General features: G+C 51.9%; 1 long non-coding RNA gene across 1 annotated transcript in view; it reads left to right on the top strand.

The window, feature by feature from the left end:
• LOC146858332 (uncharacterized) overlaps positions 1-16412 on the top strand; it is a 171355-nt gene extending 154943 nt beyond the window's left edge. Inside the window, exons 3-4 of the long non-coding RNA XR_014979680.1 lie at positions 3645-3819; positions 15233-16412. This is a non-coding gene — a long non-coding RNA (uncharacterized LOC146858332). The remainder of the gene's footprint in view (positions 1-3644; positions 3820-15232) is intronic.
• The last annotated feature ends 1162 nt before the right edge of the window (positions 16413-17574 follow it).

A 17574-nucleotide genomic window follows, 5' to 3' on the forward strand; every position in this document is an offset into this window, starting at 1 on the left:
ACTTGTTAATAGGTTAAACGAGTAGATTGTGTTCGAGCAAGTCTCTTTTCCAAGAGTCCTTGCTCCATCACATGTACTGTATGAATGTCAGATGTATCCGTCAGTTCAGTTACACCTCAATGTAGAGTGTCGGAGTGGTTTACATTACATGCATATTATACAGCAACAATGAATCATACAAGTGGGTAAATCAATGTAAAGGAAATGTTTTCTAAGACATTGAGGGAAATACAAAATGTAGGAGTGAAATATCATCCATGCTGGTAGGAGCGTTATATGTTTGTGGTCTGAAGAAACACAGTCAGGATTTAAAACAAACCAATGGTTGGGGTTGTCTGTATAAGGAGACTTTATTAGTTCCTAAAGAAACTATTTTTGGCAAATGTAGAAGAACAAAAGACTGAGAAAAAAACAACAAGGTTCTGTACCTCTGCTTTGAAGTTTACATGCATTCTTCGATTCCAATTCATAGCACGCTGTTAAACAGTAGAAAGATTGTTACTTATGAACTACAACTAACAAAATGATCTCTGTGACAAAAGCAGTAACCAACTGAGCGATCTACATAAAATGCAATATTTGGATCTGCACATTACACATTGTGTTTTGTAGTAGGCACATTGACCCTTTATTCTACCTTTTGATGTGTCAAAACTGTGACTAGACAAAACACAGCTCTTTCCAGCAAGTGCTTTAACCATTAGTTATCATACCATTGCCATACCTTGCAAATTGCTTGGCACATAAAAATCCCTGCAGCAGATCCCTAACTCCATAAGATGTTTTAAATTCATCTTGTTCCCTCAAGAATACTATGCGACATACCGAGACCTGTTGGTTCCCCACCTCGTGCGCCTCTACCAGCATGTTGCCGAGGTTGGCTCCTTCCCTTCCGAGACTGATGTGGCGACGATTGTTGTCATTCCCAAGACCCAACCACCCTCCCCCAGATGTGCGGACTATCGCCCAATTTCTCTTATCAACACGGAGATAAAAATATACGCCACGATCCTGGCTCAGCGACACCATCCCTTTCTCCATAAAATGGCCCACACGGACCAATGCAGCTTCATGCCAGTGCAGAGCACCAGACACCACCTCCATCTGGCCCTGGCCGGCCGCCAAATTCTTACACCCTACCTTGCACTTCTCCTTATCGACTTTGAAAAAGCCTTTGACACGGTGGACTGGCACTATCTGGAGGATGTCCTGCAGCTGATGGGCCTTGGGCAGCAGCTCCGGCGCTTTGTCCAAGTCCTCTACTATAACCCCAGAGCCAGGGTGCTGACCAACGGAACCCTCTGCAGGGCGTTCCCAATCCAAAGGGGCATGAGACAGGGTTGTCCCCTTTTGCCCCTTTTATTCGCTCTGGCAATGGATGCCTTGGCTGGCTTTATTCGATCTGACCGCCAGATCCAAGGCTGGACTTGGGGAACCCATTACACAGACAAAATCTTCCTATACGCAGATGATGTCCTTCTCTACCAGGCAGACCCGGCCAACTCCGACCCTAAATGCCTTGAGGTGTTACAAGCCTTTAAAAGTGTTTCGGGCCTCCGACTCAACCCGGAGAAATCAACATTGGTGCCCCTTCACCTCTCCAGGGAGTGCTTTGACTGGCAGTCCACCATTCCCATCAGGAGACAGTCATTCAAATACTTAGGGGTCTGGGTCGCTCTGCTTCTTGTGCTGGAATGGGCAATGAACATCACCCCGCTGGTCCGTAAAGCCAAAGTAGATCTCAAGCGCTGGCAAACCTTGCCACTTAACCTGCTCAGGAGGATAGCGCTGTTCAAAATGATGATCCTCCCACGCTCCTTGTACATCATTCAGAACACCACCTTTCACTTCCCATATAGCTGGTTTAAGGAGTTAGATGGGGTGATCACGAGGTTTCTATGGGGGGAGGGGCGAGGTCCAGAATTGCTCTTGCCTGTTGCAGGATCCCACCCTTCGATGGCGGTATGGGTATGACCGATCTCCACCTATACTACCTAGCCATCCGGCTCCTTGTAATCCACGACTGGTTCACTGGGGGATGTTCCGATCCAGCCTACATGATGGAGCTCAGAGATATGGAACTCCCCCAAGTGCAAGCGTACATATATTGACGCCCATACCTAAAGTGATCCCGCACGGCCCTGAGGCACACACGATGGGACAACAGTCTGAGCCAACACACGCCTCTCTGGCGGGCACATGACTGGGTGAGGTGGCGGCACTCTCAGGGTTCAAGCAATGGGACCTCATAAGGATCTCTCTGCTGGGTGAAGTCTGGGTTGGCGACCACAATAGGATGTTCCAATACTTACAGGGTGGTACACTCAGCACGCTTCACAGTTCTATAAATATCTACAATTTCGTCATGCCCTCAACATGCATATTTCAACAGGCACATCCCTTCCCGAATTCAGCCCACTAGAAGCCCAAGTCATGATGTGAAACCTGAGGAGGGCCAGGGTCTCCTGAATATACCGTACCCTTGTTAACAACAGACCGGCAACTCTTGATCCACTCTGGATCCGTTGAGAGGGGTGGGTGGGTCCTCTGAAGGACGAAGACTGGCGCGACGCCCTCATGGTCCCTAAAGTGGTCACGACGTCAGCCAGACTCCGCCTTATTCAATTATACTATATCCACGCGGCTTACATCACTCCACCACGATTACACAGAGCAGGGCTGCATCCCTCCCCAAACTGCACACGCTGCAGTCATGCGCCTGCGGACTTCTACCACATGATTTGGACTTGTCCTAGCCTTGCCCCTTATTGGTTGGGAATTGAGACATAGCTCACACAGGTCCTGGGCTGGACAGTTTCCCACAATCCTGTATATCTTGTCTTGTGGGTGATGGAGGGACTGGACGGTTCAGGAGCAGACAAAGCATTTCTTGGGATTACAGTCGCAGTGGCCAAGCGGGACATTGCGGCCCCCCCCACCGTGGCAAAATGGCGCCGCAGAATTGACTGGTGTGCCACACAGGAAAAACCCTTATTCGAGGCCCAAGGATGCCACGCCAAATATAACAGAGTGTGGGGCAAATGGCTGAACCTGCTGAACTAAGCGCATGAAACCTCCCTTTAATGTATGGGTGTAATGCTAGCATGTCAAGTTGGTGCCTCCGCCTAATATTTTGTATGTTCCACAAATGGTGTTTGTGGTAAATGCATGTAGTATCAATTCAGTGTCCTGTGCTGCTAACGTGTTTGATCTCAAAACCAATAAAGTTGATTATCAAAATAAATGCATCTTGTTTGTTACAGATTAAGTAAGCTAGAACAGATTTACTGTCACATTTGTCCTTGTTGCTGATTTCTTTGCATCAGTTATGAAAACGTAAATGTATAAGTTGACTGTCTTGCTCCGCTTTCCATTACTCTATTCTTATGACATTACCCCCTTTCTGCTGCCACACCTTGACCCCAAATTTATGTGATCTCGGAGTAAATTTTTTCCAACTCCAGCACTGGTCTCTTTTCTACTTCCCTCTCCTCCACTTCCTGTTCTCTTCTCACCTCTACTTTTCACACCATTCTCTTCCTCTCTCAATACTGTCTCCTTTCCCGGATTCCTTTTACATTGTCTCTCTCTCACAAAAAATACATTTACAATGTTGCAATTTGAATTTTGTTTTTTGCTTTTAGCTCGGGCAAAACATCAGAGACTTCTCCAGACTGAAGATCACTCTTCAAGCGATGACATTGCAGCAAGTGCAGAAGGGACTGAAGGACCCCCCTCCGCAAAGGGGACGCCTGGTGCACGGACTTGTATTACATTCCAGGGGATGTGAGAGGGCTACAATAATACTCCAGTAGTTCAGTAAGTCTTGTCAAGAACCTGAGAAGATCCGAGTGTCTCAGGCCTCCAAAGACAGGGGTTTAAGAATGAGACAATAGCAACCAAGGGCCTCCAGGTAGGAATAGAAGGAAAGGATATAGCCCTCATAGATACAAGGGAGCAACAGGCTGTCACTGGGTTGTGCCACAAAAAGCAGATTCCTGGGGCATCCCAGCCATCTTTGTACTGTAGGACAGTGATGGAGATCAAGAGAAACCCTTAGGAACCTGAATCAAAGGCACGCCTTGCAGATACTAAGACACTACCATGGAATGATTAATTGATTGTTTTGATTCTAAGAGTTTGGTTTTGTCTCAAACCTCGCTCACAGCCAGAGGTCTAGCAAATGTAGGCCCTCACATCAGCTTATATGATCCCAATAGCTTTATAGCTAGCTGTCTGCACACACGGAGTGAGGTGAAGACCCTTAAGGGTCCCTGTGGGAAGGTAGAGGTCTCCCTGCATCCCAGAGCGGCAGTATTAACATCTGAAGGCGGTAGTGTATCTTTTGAGGGTAGTTCGAGTGCAATGAGACCCAGATGTATATGAGAGAATGTTTGTCGCTTTAATCAGTTTCATCTTGCTTCAGGTGATCCAGTAAAGTGAATGTGCACAGTGCCCCTTCACCTCTCCAGGGAGTGCTTTGACTGGCAGTCCACCATCCCCATCAGGAGACAGTCATTCAAATACTTTGGTGTCTGGGTCGCTCTGCTTCTTGTGCTGGAATGGGCAATGAACATCACCCCACTGGTCCGTAAAGCCAAAGTAGATCTCAAGCGCTGTCAAACCTTGCCACTTAACCCGCTCGGGAGGATAGCGCTGTTCAAAATGATGATCCTCCCACGCTCCTTGTACATCATTCAGAACACCACCTTTTATTTCCCATATAGCTGGTTTAAGGAGTTAGATGGGGTGATCATGAGGTTTCTATGGGGGGAGGGGCGAGGTCCAGAATTGCTCTTGCCCGTTGCAGGATCCCACCCTTCGATGGCGGTATGGGTATGACCGATCTCCACCTATACTACCTAGCCATCCGGCTCCTTGTAATCCACGACTGGTTCACTGGGGGATGGTCCGATCCAGCCTACATGATGGAGCTCAGAGATATGGAACTCGCTCAAGTGCAAGCGTACTTATATGGATGCACATACCTAAAGTGATCCCGCACAGCACTGAGGCACACACGATGGGACAACCGTCTGAGCCAACACACGCCTCTCTGGCAGGCACATGGCTGGGTGAGGTGGCGGCACTCTCAGGGTTCAAGCAATGGGACCTCATAAGGATCTCTCTGCTGGGTGAAGTCTGGGTTGGTGACCACAATAAGATGTTCCAATACTTACAGGGCGGTACACTCACCACGCTTCACAGTTCTATAAATATCTACAATTTCGTCATGCCCTCAACATACATATTTCAACAGGCACGTCCCTTCCCGAATTCAGCCCACTAGAAGCCCAAGCTATGATGGGAAATCTGAGGAGGGTCCGGGTCTCCCGAATATACCGTACCCTTGTTAACAACAGACCGGCAACTCTTGATCCACTGATTTGGACTTGCCCTAGCCTTGCCCCTTATTGGTCGGGAATTGAGACATAGCTCACACAGGTCCTGGGCTGGACAGTTCCCCACGATCCTGTACATCTTGTCTTGCGGGTGATGGAGGGACTGGACAGTTCAGGAGCAGACAAAGCATTTCTTGGGATTGCAGTCGCAGTGGCCAAGCGGGACATTTCAGCCCCCCACTATGGCAAAATGGCGCCGCGGAGTGGACTGGTGTGCCACACAGGAAAAACCCTTATTCGAGGCCCGAGGATGCCACGCCAAATATAACAGAGTTTGGCGCAAATGGCTGAACCTGCTGGACTAAGTGCATGAAACCTCCCTTTAATGTATGAGTGTAATGCTAGCATGTCAAGTTGGTGCCTCCGCCTAATATTTTGCATGTTCCACAAATGGTGTTTGTGGCAAGTGCATGTAGTATTTATTCAGTGTCCTGTGCTGCTAACGTGTTTGATCTCAAAACCAATAAAGTTGATTATCAAAATAAATGCATCTTGTTTGTTACCGATTAAGTAAGCTAGAACAGATTTACTGTCACATTTGTCCTTGTTGCTGATTTCTTTGCATCAGTTATGAAAACGTAAATGTATAAGTTGACTGTCTTGCTCCGCTTTCCATTACTCAATTCTTTTTTTTTTTTCTTTTTTTTTTTTGAAACCGTTTATTACAAGACTCAAAAATATACAAATATGGGCCTACAACCTTCCGGCCGGCCACTAGCAATGAAAGGAGCATACGATATACATTTATAAAACACATGGTGCTGCGGATGAGCATGCACAGGAGTTAACATCGTTGAGAGCCACACCATCCAGACCCCACTATACGGTTCCATTTTAAACTTAAAGAACAACAAGTACAAACAAACCCACAAGGCAATCCTCAATCGGAAATAGCAACACGTGCTCCCCTAGAGGGGGGATCCTAGCCATCCATAGGAATCTCAAGAGGGGGGAGAGATCAAAACTAGGGCTGGGTAAACCCAATGCCCGGTACCGGGGGGATGAGTTGGCTAAGGGGACGGGGCCGGCGACGGATCGGGCAATGACGGTGGAGCACAGATTCCCCCGCGGTAGGCGTTCCAGGGGCCCCATACTTTCACCCATGTCCCAGGCTTACCTCTCGCCACATACACCACCTTTTCCCGAAACATGCACCAATCCATATGTTCCTTCCAGGCTGAGACAGTCGGGGGCCTCTGGGATCCCCACAGTTGAGCAATATCACGCTTAGCAACCATATACCCCAGAGTCACCCACCACGTCTGCGGCACCGAGTAATCGGTAGGTTCCCACACATTCAACAGGCATCTCCTCGCTTCGGGCAACAGCGCCACATGCGTAACCACTCGCAGCACCTCATGCACACCACGCCAGAACCCCTCCACCGCCGGGCACTCCCACAAGATATGCAGAAAAGTCCCCAACGCACCACACCCACGCTTACACAAACCGTCCTCAGCATAGCCCATACGCAGGAGCTTTGGCCCCGTCATGTAGACCCTGTGGAGTATCTTGAGCTGGACGAAACGAAGGCGAGCCGGTATGGCCACCTCTTTCGGGGAGGCCACCGCGGAGATCCAGTCCTCGTCGTCCAGCTCCAGCCCATCGGCTACCCAAGCCTCACGAAGGGCCGTCAACAAGCCTGAGCGGTCGTTGATCAGTTTTTTGTAGATCAGTGAGATCGTGCTGTCAGGGACGTGTCCATCCAGCACTCTATCCTCCAGGGGGGAATACTCCGGGATGGAGGCAACGTCCGGAAAGACGGAGCCCGGTGCATGACGGACCTGCAAATACCGAAAGTACTCGCTGCCCTGTAACTGAAATTCCGTCTGCAGCATCTCGAACGTTTTAAATCCTCCCCTCGTCCAGAGATCCCCCACTTTGCTAATGCCTATTATGTCCCACTTCTCAAAGCCCTTCGAGGTCCACAAGGAGCCCAACCGCTCAGACGCGTATAGTGGTGACGCCCGGGTCAAACGGTCCTTCCACCCCATAGCTGCATTGGCCGCGTGCCACACTCGCACCATGACACGCGTGGGGCCCGTTAGGCGAGCGTCGGGCGCGCTAGAGTAGAGCGCTCGATTATGGTCACCACCTGGAAGTAGCATCCTATCCATTTCAAATGCCGGGTTTAAGGCGGGCCCATATAGGCCCTGATTAATCGCAGCTAGCTGGGAGGCCCAATAGTACCGTTTAATATCCGGGAGGGCAATCCCCCCGTCATACCATGGGAGCGTCAGCTTCGCCAGGGCAATAAGTGGCCTCCCGTCCCAGAACAGGCGGCGCTGCAAACTCTCCACCTCGCGGAAGTAGCGCGCTGGGACGAGGTCCGTAGTGTTCTGCAATGCGTACAGGAAACGCGGCAGCGACATCATTTTAAACAATGCCGCCCGGCCGAGCGGCGAAAGCGGCAAGCGCCGCCAGCGCGCGACATCCTCTTTCAGACGCTGGAGGGGGGGAAGCAAGTTCCGATCATACCGGGCCTCCGGGTCCAGAGTAATGAAGACACCCAGGTACCTGAATCCCTGCGGGGCGACCTGGATCGGACAGCCCCGCGGGAGGATAGGAGCCTCCCCGGAGAGAACATACACACACGATTTAGCCCAGTTGATGACAAGACCGGAGTTACGACCGAATGAATGCAAAACATCAACCAGTACTAAGAGTGATTTACGTGGGGAAGCTAGGTACAGGAAGATGTCATCAGCGTATTGGGATACGCGGTCCTCATACTCGGGGGTCCAGCGGAGACCACGGATGGAAGGCTCCCACCGCAGCCACTCCGCCAGGGGCTCCAAGGCAAGTGCAAAGAGGAGCGGCGATAAGGGGCAGCCCTGCCGTGTGCCCCGGCCCAGCTCGAACGGAGCCGATACTCTTCCGTTCACCACCACCTGCGCCAATGGGCCCGAATACAGCAATTTGACCCAACTGATGAACCCTGGGCCAAATCCAAACTTCGCAAGCATAGCCCAGATGTATGGCCATTCAAGCGTGTCAAACGCCATGGTGGCGTCTAAGGACGCCAAAATGGCCGGCTCCCGTATGAACGGGACACGTGCGAGCACACCGTGCAAACGCCGCAGATTAAGGGCTGTGTTGCGATGGGGAATAAAGCCGGACTGGTCCTGATGAACCAAATCGCCCACCACGCCGACCAGCCGATTGGCCAGTACCTTGGCGAGAATCTTGGGCTCCGCATTCAGTAGCGAAATGGGCCGATAGGATGTAACCCGGTCCCGAGGTCTCCCCTCCTTTGGACGGCCCCTATCATTGTGCCGATTGTCAGTGGTTTTTGGAGCAAGCTACTTCTATCGCCCCCTCATGTCCGGTGGCAGCCGCTCGCTACACGGAGCATGTTCTCCGTATTTTTAGTTTTAATGCTAGGTCTTTGGTGTCACATTATCAGGCAGTATTTGACCTGTTGCAGGATGCAAGCCCGGACATCGTGGCTATCACCGAGACATGGTTGAAAGACGAGGACGCAGCCATTATCAATCTGGCATTCCCCCCGGACTATATAGTCCATACCCTTAATAGATCTTCTAGGGGAGGGGGAATTGCCTTGGCTACTCGTTCCAGTCTTACTTGCTCCTGGACTGCACTGACCATTGCGGGATGTGAAAGTGCGCTGTTTAAGATTCTGGTTACTCCTCACTTCTCACTTTCGGGGATGGTGGTCTATCGTCCCCCAGGGAGCGAGACGGCGTTTCGCGCCGCTTTCCCGGACGTGGTCAGCTCCTTGGTGGTGGGGTGCCCCAATTTTTCGATTCTGGGGGACCTTAATCTCCATTTCGATAGATCTGACCTACCCGCGGTCAGTGGCATTCTCACGGATTTGGAGGCCTTACAGTTGCTGCAGCTTGTTCAGCAGCCCACCCACATCTGTGGCCATACGCTAGATCCCTTCTTCACCAATTTGACAAATGCCTCTGTCACTGCCGTCTCGCCCCTGGGTTGGACGGATCATTCTTTGGTCGCCATTAGTACCCCTTTGTCAGGTAGGACCGTCACCCCTCCTGCTAAGTTGATTGTAAGGCGGCACTGGGGCAAATTACGGTTGGAAGATCTGCACCGTGTCCTCGCGGCAGAGCCATTAGATCCGTTTGTAACTGTTGATTCAGGTTACGATGGGTTCTGCGCGTGGATCTCCAAAGCGCTAGATGCGCTTATTCCACTCACTGCCTGTAAGACCAGTGCCAGAGAATCTAGCCCATGGTACGATGATGCCCTTCGTGCGCTCAAGGGCAGTTGCAGGCGTGCAGAGAGGGCTTGGCGGAAGGCGTATGATTCGGGTAAAAAAGCTATCTATCTCGCCTCCGTCAAGGTATACCATCGGGCTGTGTGCCGTGCTCGGGCATTGTATTATACTGCCGAAGTCGGCAACAGCTCTAACCCCTCGAAAACTATTTTCAAATTGATGAAGGACCTTCTAGCTAAGCGCCCCGATGCTCCGACGACGGGCTCTACCGCTCATTGTGAGGCTCTTGCGGTGTTCTTTCAGGAAAAGGTCCAAAACATCTATATGACCTTTCCATCCACAGGACCTCCAGCTGAGTCTCCGGCTTCCATCTGTGGAGACGCAGCCCTGCACTCGCTTCCCCTATTGACATTTGAAGGGTTTAACATCTTGGCAAAGCAGGTGAAATCTGGGTCCCCCGCCGACCCTCTCAGTTCGGCTCTCTTTAGAGAGGAGTCGTTCGTGGGTCGGACCGTGATACACTCCCTGATCAACATCTCGTTGGAGTCAGGCACGGTCCCCCGTAGCTGGAAGCGGGCGGTGGTTTCCCCCATTCTTAAGAAGCCCTCACTGGACCCAGACAAGCCTGAAAATTATCGGCCTATCTCCTTGCTTCCCTGGCCTACCAAAGTAATGGAGGCCCATGTCAACAAAGTTCTCTCGGCCCACCTCATCCAGTTTAACATCTTGGATCCCACCCAAAATGGCTTCCGTGCTGGTCACAGCACGGAGTCTGCCCTTCTCTCCATGGCCGAACATCTACGCACAGTGATGGATGCGGGGCAGACAGCGGCGCTCGTCTTATTAGATTTGAGCGCCGCGTTCGACACCGTGTCCCATCCTATCCTGTTGCATCGCCTGGAGGAGGTCGGGCTGGGTGGCTTTGCCCTCCAGTGGTTTCGCTCTTTCTTAAACGATCGTTTCTTTAGCGTTGCGCTGCCACCGTACCAGTCCCAATTCCTTCCTCTGAGACAGGGGGTCCCGCAAGGCTCCTCGCTGAGTCCCACTCTTTTCAATCTGTATGTGAGACCGCTGGCTGAGATCGTCAAGCAATGGGACATGACTATGGTCTCGTATGCTGACGATACTCAGCTAGCGGTGACTATCAGCGGGGATGCAGATCGGGATGCCCCCAGGTTTCAGAGTGGACTTAGGGCGGTGGCAAGCTGGATGAAGAACAACTGTCTCCAGCTCAACGCGAAGAAAACTGAGATCATGATCGTTGGCAGGAAGGCGGAACTGTGGGGGGACAAGTGGTGGCCCATTGAACTGGGGCCGGCCCCTCTCCCGGTCACTGAACTTAGGAATCTGGGAGTGTGGATGGATCCCGCTCTAAGTTACGAGGGCCACTCGAAGAAAATCACGGCCGGTTGTTTTGGCATCCTGCGGTCGCTGAGGCCCATTCTTAAGTTCTTTGACCGTGGTACCAGGCAGCTGATAGTCCAGGCCACGGTATTATCTCGCCTGGACTATGCCAGTTCGCTTTTGGTAGGGGCCAATATGGCGGAGATTACCCGCCTTCAACGAGTGCAGAACGCCGCGGCTAGAGCCATAGTAGGCTTACCCCGAAGGAGCTCTGTCTCAGGCGTCTTGAGATCCTTGCATTGGCTCCCCATTAAATCACGCATCCAGTTCAAGGTGTTGTGTTTGGCGTTTAAGATCTTGAGGGGAGTAGGTCCGCCAATTCTTGCTGACCTCCTGTCGTGGTATGTTCCTTCCCGCACTTTGAGATCGGGAAGCCAAGCGCTCGCGTTGGTCCCCCGCTACAGGTTGTGTCGGGCTGGTGGTCGCTCTTTTAGGGTGAGGGCGGCTGAACTCTGGAATTCCCTCCCAGTGGACTTGCGGCTTCGGACTGACCTCTTGGCCTTTCGCAAAGCTTTGAAAACGTTTCTTTTTTAAATAGATCTTTTATCTGTGTTGTGTTTCTGTTATCTGTTGCACATTGCCTGCCATGCGCCAGGACGCCCCTTAGCTGGGGCAGCTGTGCGCAATACAAAAGTGCATAACATAACATAACATAACATAACATGACCACGATTGTAGCCAGACGCTGGTCCAGCGGGAGGGAGCCCATCGAGTGTGCTGCCAGGAACATAGCCCGGAGGTGGGGTGCCAGCGTATCCGGTCGCAACTTGTACAACTCGATAGGGAGACCATTCGGACCCATGGCCTTGCCGGAAGCGACCGAGCGTATGGCGAGGGCGATTTCGTCGGAGGTGGGAGCGGCGTCCAGCGACACCCTGTCATCCCCCGAAAGGGACGGCAGCGCGATATCCCTGAGCAGGGCACGGGAATCCTCTTCCGAGCAGGGAGACACCGGGGAATACACCCCACGGACATAATCCGCGAAACAGGAGACGATTTCTTCTGGCTCAGTTACACACACACCATCCGTTTTCTCAATCAGCGGGACCACACGATTCGCTCTCTCTTTTTTGTCCAACCACGCTATCAGTTTACCAGCCTTATCACCCACATCATACAGTCGCCCCTGTTGCTCTCTACTGAGGCCCCTGGCCGCCTCCGTGACGAGGGCCCTATAGGCCGCTTGCTTGAGTTGGAGGACATGTAATGCGGCATCCGTCACCCCACCTTCTAGATTACCCTCCAACTCGGCTATTTCAGCCTCCATCCGGGTCACCTCCTCCCGCTCGCGCCTCCGGGCGTGGGAAATAAGGGATAGGGCCTCCCCTCGGAGTACTGTCTCGAAGGCCTCCCACAGTGGTACAGCCGAAGGCACGGACCCCACATTCTCATCAAAATATCGCTGAAGGGATTTAATCAATTCAGCGCGAATGGTGGGGTCGCGCAGGTACCAAGGATTGATTGGGACCACCCTACCCTCACCCCTCGGAAAGACATCAAAGTGTAGTAGGAGCGGGGAGTGGTCCGAAATACCCCGTGGCAAATGGCGCACCTCTCCCACCCTCCCTACATAGGCCGCCGGGACAAGGACATAGTCTAGTCGTGAGAGACTACCATGGGCTCCCGAGTGGAAAGTGTACTGCAGCTGCGTGGGGTGTTTTAAACGCCAGCAGTCCACTAATCCAAATGTATCCAAGAGGCCGGATAGCCACGCCTGTGCCCGGGGGAGGTCCCTAGGGGGGTGACGATCCATAGTCCCAGATACCACCGCATTGAAATCCCCCCCCACAACTAAAAGCCGACTGCAGCCCCGGTGGGATGTATACTGACACAAAGACAACCACTTTGCCCTCCAGTCTTCCCACCAAGACCGTGTAACGTCCCCTGTCATCGTGGAGCACCTCATCAATCTCCAACGGGAGCGAGTTCTTCACCATGATGCCCACACCCCTTGAGCCAGACGTGAAGCCCGAGTGGGCCATTAGGCGATAGCCTCGCCGATTCATGGCGCAGAAGGAGTTGCCAATGAGGTGTGTCTCCTGCAGAAAGACTACATCGGGCGAGATTCGCTTCAAAAACTGCAGGACCACACCTCGTTTGATCCTGTCCCCCAGTCCATTCACATTCCAAGACAACAAAGTTAATTCCCTACCCCCCATCATATACAGAGGCCATCATTCGTCCCCCGGAGAGCACTTTAGAACTAACACAAAAATACGTTTGCCTTGTGATAAAAACGAACAACACCCCATCCCTACCCACCCACCCCAACAGAACTCCCCCCTCCCTGCACCCCTGCATGAGCCCGAACAGCCCCCCCAACGTGCAGTGTGCCTGTCGCCCCATATATAGTTAAACTAACTAGACCCCCTAGAGGAGGAGGGAGAACCCCCAATAGACCCAACACAACCTCCATAGGAGGGGAACTTACAAAGACTGACGCAGAATCGAAAGTGGCATCATTTTCGTCCAGAGTGAGGCCCAATATTAAACCCTCAGTCCCGATCCAGCGTGCCGTCTCCCCCCGCCGCCCCCCCCCGCCCCCCCGATCACGATCCCCGGACAGAGTATCCAGCCAGTCCCCGGCGCTTCGGGACGATCAAAGAAGTGCGTGCGACCATCCACCTCCACTCGCAGCTTGGCTGGGAAGAGCATGGCGTATTTGAGGTTTAGGTCAGGAAGACGGCGCTTGACGCCTAGGAAGCTCAGTCTCTGCTTCTGTACCACTGGGGTGAAATCAGGGTAAAAATTTACCTCCATATTGTCAAACTTGACCGGTCCATGCAGTCTGGAGGATTGCAGGATAGCGTCTCTGTCCCGAAAATTGAAAATCCGGGCAATGAGAGGTCTCGGAGGGGTTCCGACCTTCGGCCTTCCCCCGGGAACCCTGTGGGCCCTCTCCACAGCGAAGAGTTTACTCAGCCCCCGTGGCTGGAGATGGGTAGCAATCAGGTCCTCCACAAAGAGATCCGCCGCCGCCTCCTCGCGTCCCTCGGGCACCCCGATGATGCGGATGTTGTTCCTCCGTGCCCGACTCTCGGAGTCCTCCAGGCGTCGATCCATAAGCGCACTCGCCTGACTAAGCCGGCGCACCTCTGTTTGTAAGGCCGCCACATCTGTCGTAAGGCCCGATGCGGTGTGGGCCAAAGAATCCACTCGGTCGTTGGTTTTGGAAAGATCGGCCCTCACCAGGCCAACATCCACGAGGACCGAGTCGATCTTCTGCGCCAGTGTATCGAACCGCTGGCCCACCGAGGCCTTCATCTCGGCAATGGCGCCCATGACATCTCGCAGTGTCAGATCTGCGGGCAGGTCTGGGGCATCAGGAGGGCTATCAGGGGACTTGCGCGGTCCATCGGGAGATCCCTTCTGGAGGGTATAGCGGTCCATACTGTTGGCCTGGTGGACGGCGCCACGCCGGGTCGATTTGATCTTTGCCCGGTCTCCATCTTGTTTCGTGGCCATGGCCACCAGTCTCCCAGTCGCACCAGCCACGTCGTGTAGGGCAGGAAAGCAGGGCCACGAGCTCCGGGGGGGGGCACCTCAGAGCAGCGGGGTGGATCACAGCCTGCAGGCAGGCAGGGTCTCCCAGCAAGGCCACACCAACACCAAGAGCTCCGCGACCCAACCTAGCAGAGACGGCAAGGGGGTGCGAAAGCGAAAGTGCGGGGTACGCGAGTCGCCAGGCCCTGCCTGCCGCTGTTGTTCACTTTGTCACTGGATCACCCCACAGCGCAAATCCGGGGTCCGGCGAGGGGAAGGCCGCAACCCTCAATCGGTGCTCACTCCGGTGTCCGAGGTCCGATTCGGAAGCGGGAAACGGGTGCCACCTCAGCTCAGGTTCACCAACATAGTCCCCTCATCCAGGGCAGGATAATTTCAGGATAATCGTAGGAGGTTGCGGAGGTCCTCGGGAGCCTCGCACCTACGCGGCCATCTTGGTTGCGCGCTAGGCTCCTCCTCGATTATTACTCTATTCTTATGACATTACCCCCTTTCTGCTGCCACACCTTGACCCCAAATTTATGTGATCTCAGAGTAAATTTTTTCCAACTCCAGCACTGATCTCTTTTCTACTTCCCTCTCCTCCACTTCCTGTTCTCTTCTCACCTCTCCTTTTCACACCATTCTCTTCCTCTCTCCTTTCCCGGATTCCTTTTACATTGTCTCTCTCTCACAAAAAATAAATTTACAAGGTTACAATTTGAATTTTGTTTTTTGCTTTTAGCTCGGGCAAAACATCAGAGACTTCTCCAGACTGAAGATCACTCTTCAAGCGATGGCATTGCAGCAAGTGCAGAAGGGACTGAAGGACCCCCCTCCACAAAGGGGAAGCCTGGTGCACAGACTTGTGTTACATCCCAGGTGATGTGAGAGGGCTACAATAATACTCCAGAAGTTCAGTAAGTCTTGGCAAGAACCTGAGAAGATCCGAGGGTCGCAGGCCTCCCAAGACAGGGGTTTAAGAATGAGACAATAGCATCCAAGGGCCTCCAGGTATGAATAGAAGGAAAGGATATAGCCCTCATAGATACAAGGGAGCAACAGGCTGTCACTGGGTTGTGCCACAGAAAGCAGATTCCCTGGGGCATCCCAGCCATCTTTGTACTGTAGGACAGTGATAGAGATCAAGAGAAACCCTTAGGAACCTGAATCAAAGGCAGGCCTTGCAGATACTAAGAGGGAAATGCATGTCAGTACACTACCATGGAATGATTAATTGATTGTTTTGATTCTAAGAGTTTGGTTTTGTCTCAAACCTCGCTCACAGCCAGAGGTCTAGCAAATGTAGGCCCTCACATCAGCTTATATGATCCCAATAGCTTCATAGCTAGCTGTCTGCACACCCAGAGTGAAGTGAAGACCCCTAGGGGTCCCTGTGGGAAGGTAGAGGTCTCCCTGCATCCCAGAGCAGCAGTATTAACATCTGAAGGCAGTAGTGCATCTTTTGAGGGTAGTTCGAGTGCAATGAGACCCAGATGTATGTGAGAGAATGTTTGTCGCCTTGATCAGTTTCATCTTGTTTCAGGTGATCCAGTAAAGTGAATGTGCACAGTGCCCTTTCCATAACCATATGGAGTTTAATATATGGCTGTAAATTAGGGCTGGGTGTTAAATTCTGCACAGGTTTGCTCATTTTGCGTTATGCTTGGTTTTTTTTCGCGCATGACTCGCCAACGTTAAGTTAGTGAGCGTGAGTTGACATCCCCCAGTGCGATTTTCGGGCACTAGAATGGCTCCTGGTGAGATTTACTCCATGCGGGTGGTCGCGGGCAGTCACGAACATTTGCGGTGAGAAGGCTGCAGCTGGAGTAGAAAATCTACTATAGTGGCAACAAAGAAGCAGTGTCCCCTGGTGTGCTGTGTGTTGTCATTCTCACTGATATTGCGGCGCAAAACAAGCTCCTGATGCTAAAGGTCAGCGTGACGCAGTAGCAGCTCCTCGAGGGAGTGCTGCCGGGCGATGGGGTGGGGCGGGGGAGGGGCAGGGTGGAGGGTAGTAAACTCTGGAATGCGGCCAAAGGGAGTTGTGTATATAAATAAATAAAACTAATTACATTGCGCGTGCTGCAACGCCAAATCGGCGTTGAAGCGCGCAATGTAATTAGTTTTATTTATTTTTATACACAAATCCGCTTGGACGTATTCCGGAGTTTACTACCCTCCACCCTGCCCCTCCCTCACCCCGGCTCACCACCCCGCAGCACTCCCTTGAGGAGCCGCTACTAGTGTGACGTGCAAATTCTACCAGCATGTAGAACTCTGCAGAATCTCGTTGACTTTTTATGTAACTCCGCGGAATTCCCTGGAGTGAAATTGCATATTCCACCCACCCCTACTGTAAACTGCACAATAGATCTAGCTAGCCCCCACTGTACCTCTTTATCTGGGATGAATGGAATATAGAATGTGTCAATCTGCTCACCCTGGGCGAGTTTTTAGATTTTGTCAGTGATGGACTGGAACAGAGACCGGGCATCAAAACAAAAAGTGTCCCCTGTTAGCTAATGGCATAGATAAAAAAGTGTTTTTTAAACTTTTAATGACATGCTGTACATGTGTTTTGCAATTATGGAAGACTGCATGTTTTGTGCCTGCTGTTTGTGGTAATATCAGTGGAAATCAAAAGTTAAAACTAGCTACCAGACCACAAACCATGGCCACAAACAGCCAGAAAGCTGGCCCACACAATGAAATGTCAGACTGACCCTTGTGGCACAGTAAAGCGAGTCCTTCTGGCACTGCCAGATTGCCTTATAAGCCAGTCCAGTCTTGTTTTCGTGTATACAAGGCAGCTGGAACTGAAGGCCCAGGTGGATTCTACATGGAATTGAGTTTCGTTACTAATTTTTACTTGACCCTACTACTCTCAATTAGAATGCACAAACCACAACCTAAAACGCAAACTTGCTCCTCCACAGGTTAACGTCAGTCACTAGCAAAACAATGTACCACCTGCATACATTTCCAAGGGTGAGCGTTGTTTGGGAGGAGCCAAGGGCTACAATTTTTCATGGTTTTGGAACAACAGTAACAATGGGGTATGTGAAGCACGACGCTATGGCTAAA

The sequence above is a fragment of the Triturus cristatus genome, chromosome 3_2 (genome assembly GCF_964204655.1).
Source record: "Triturus cristatus chromosome 3_2, aTriCri1.1, whole genome shotgun sequence".
In the NCBI taxonomy this organism is placed as follows: domain Eukaryota; kingdom Metazoa; phylum Chordata; class Amphibia; order Caudata; family Salamandridae; genus Triturus; species Triturus cristatus.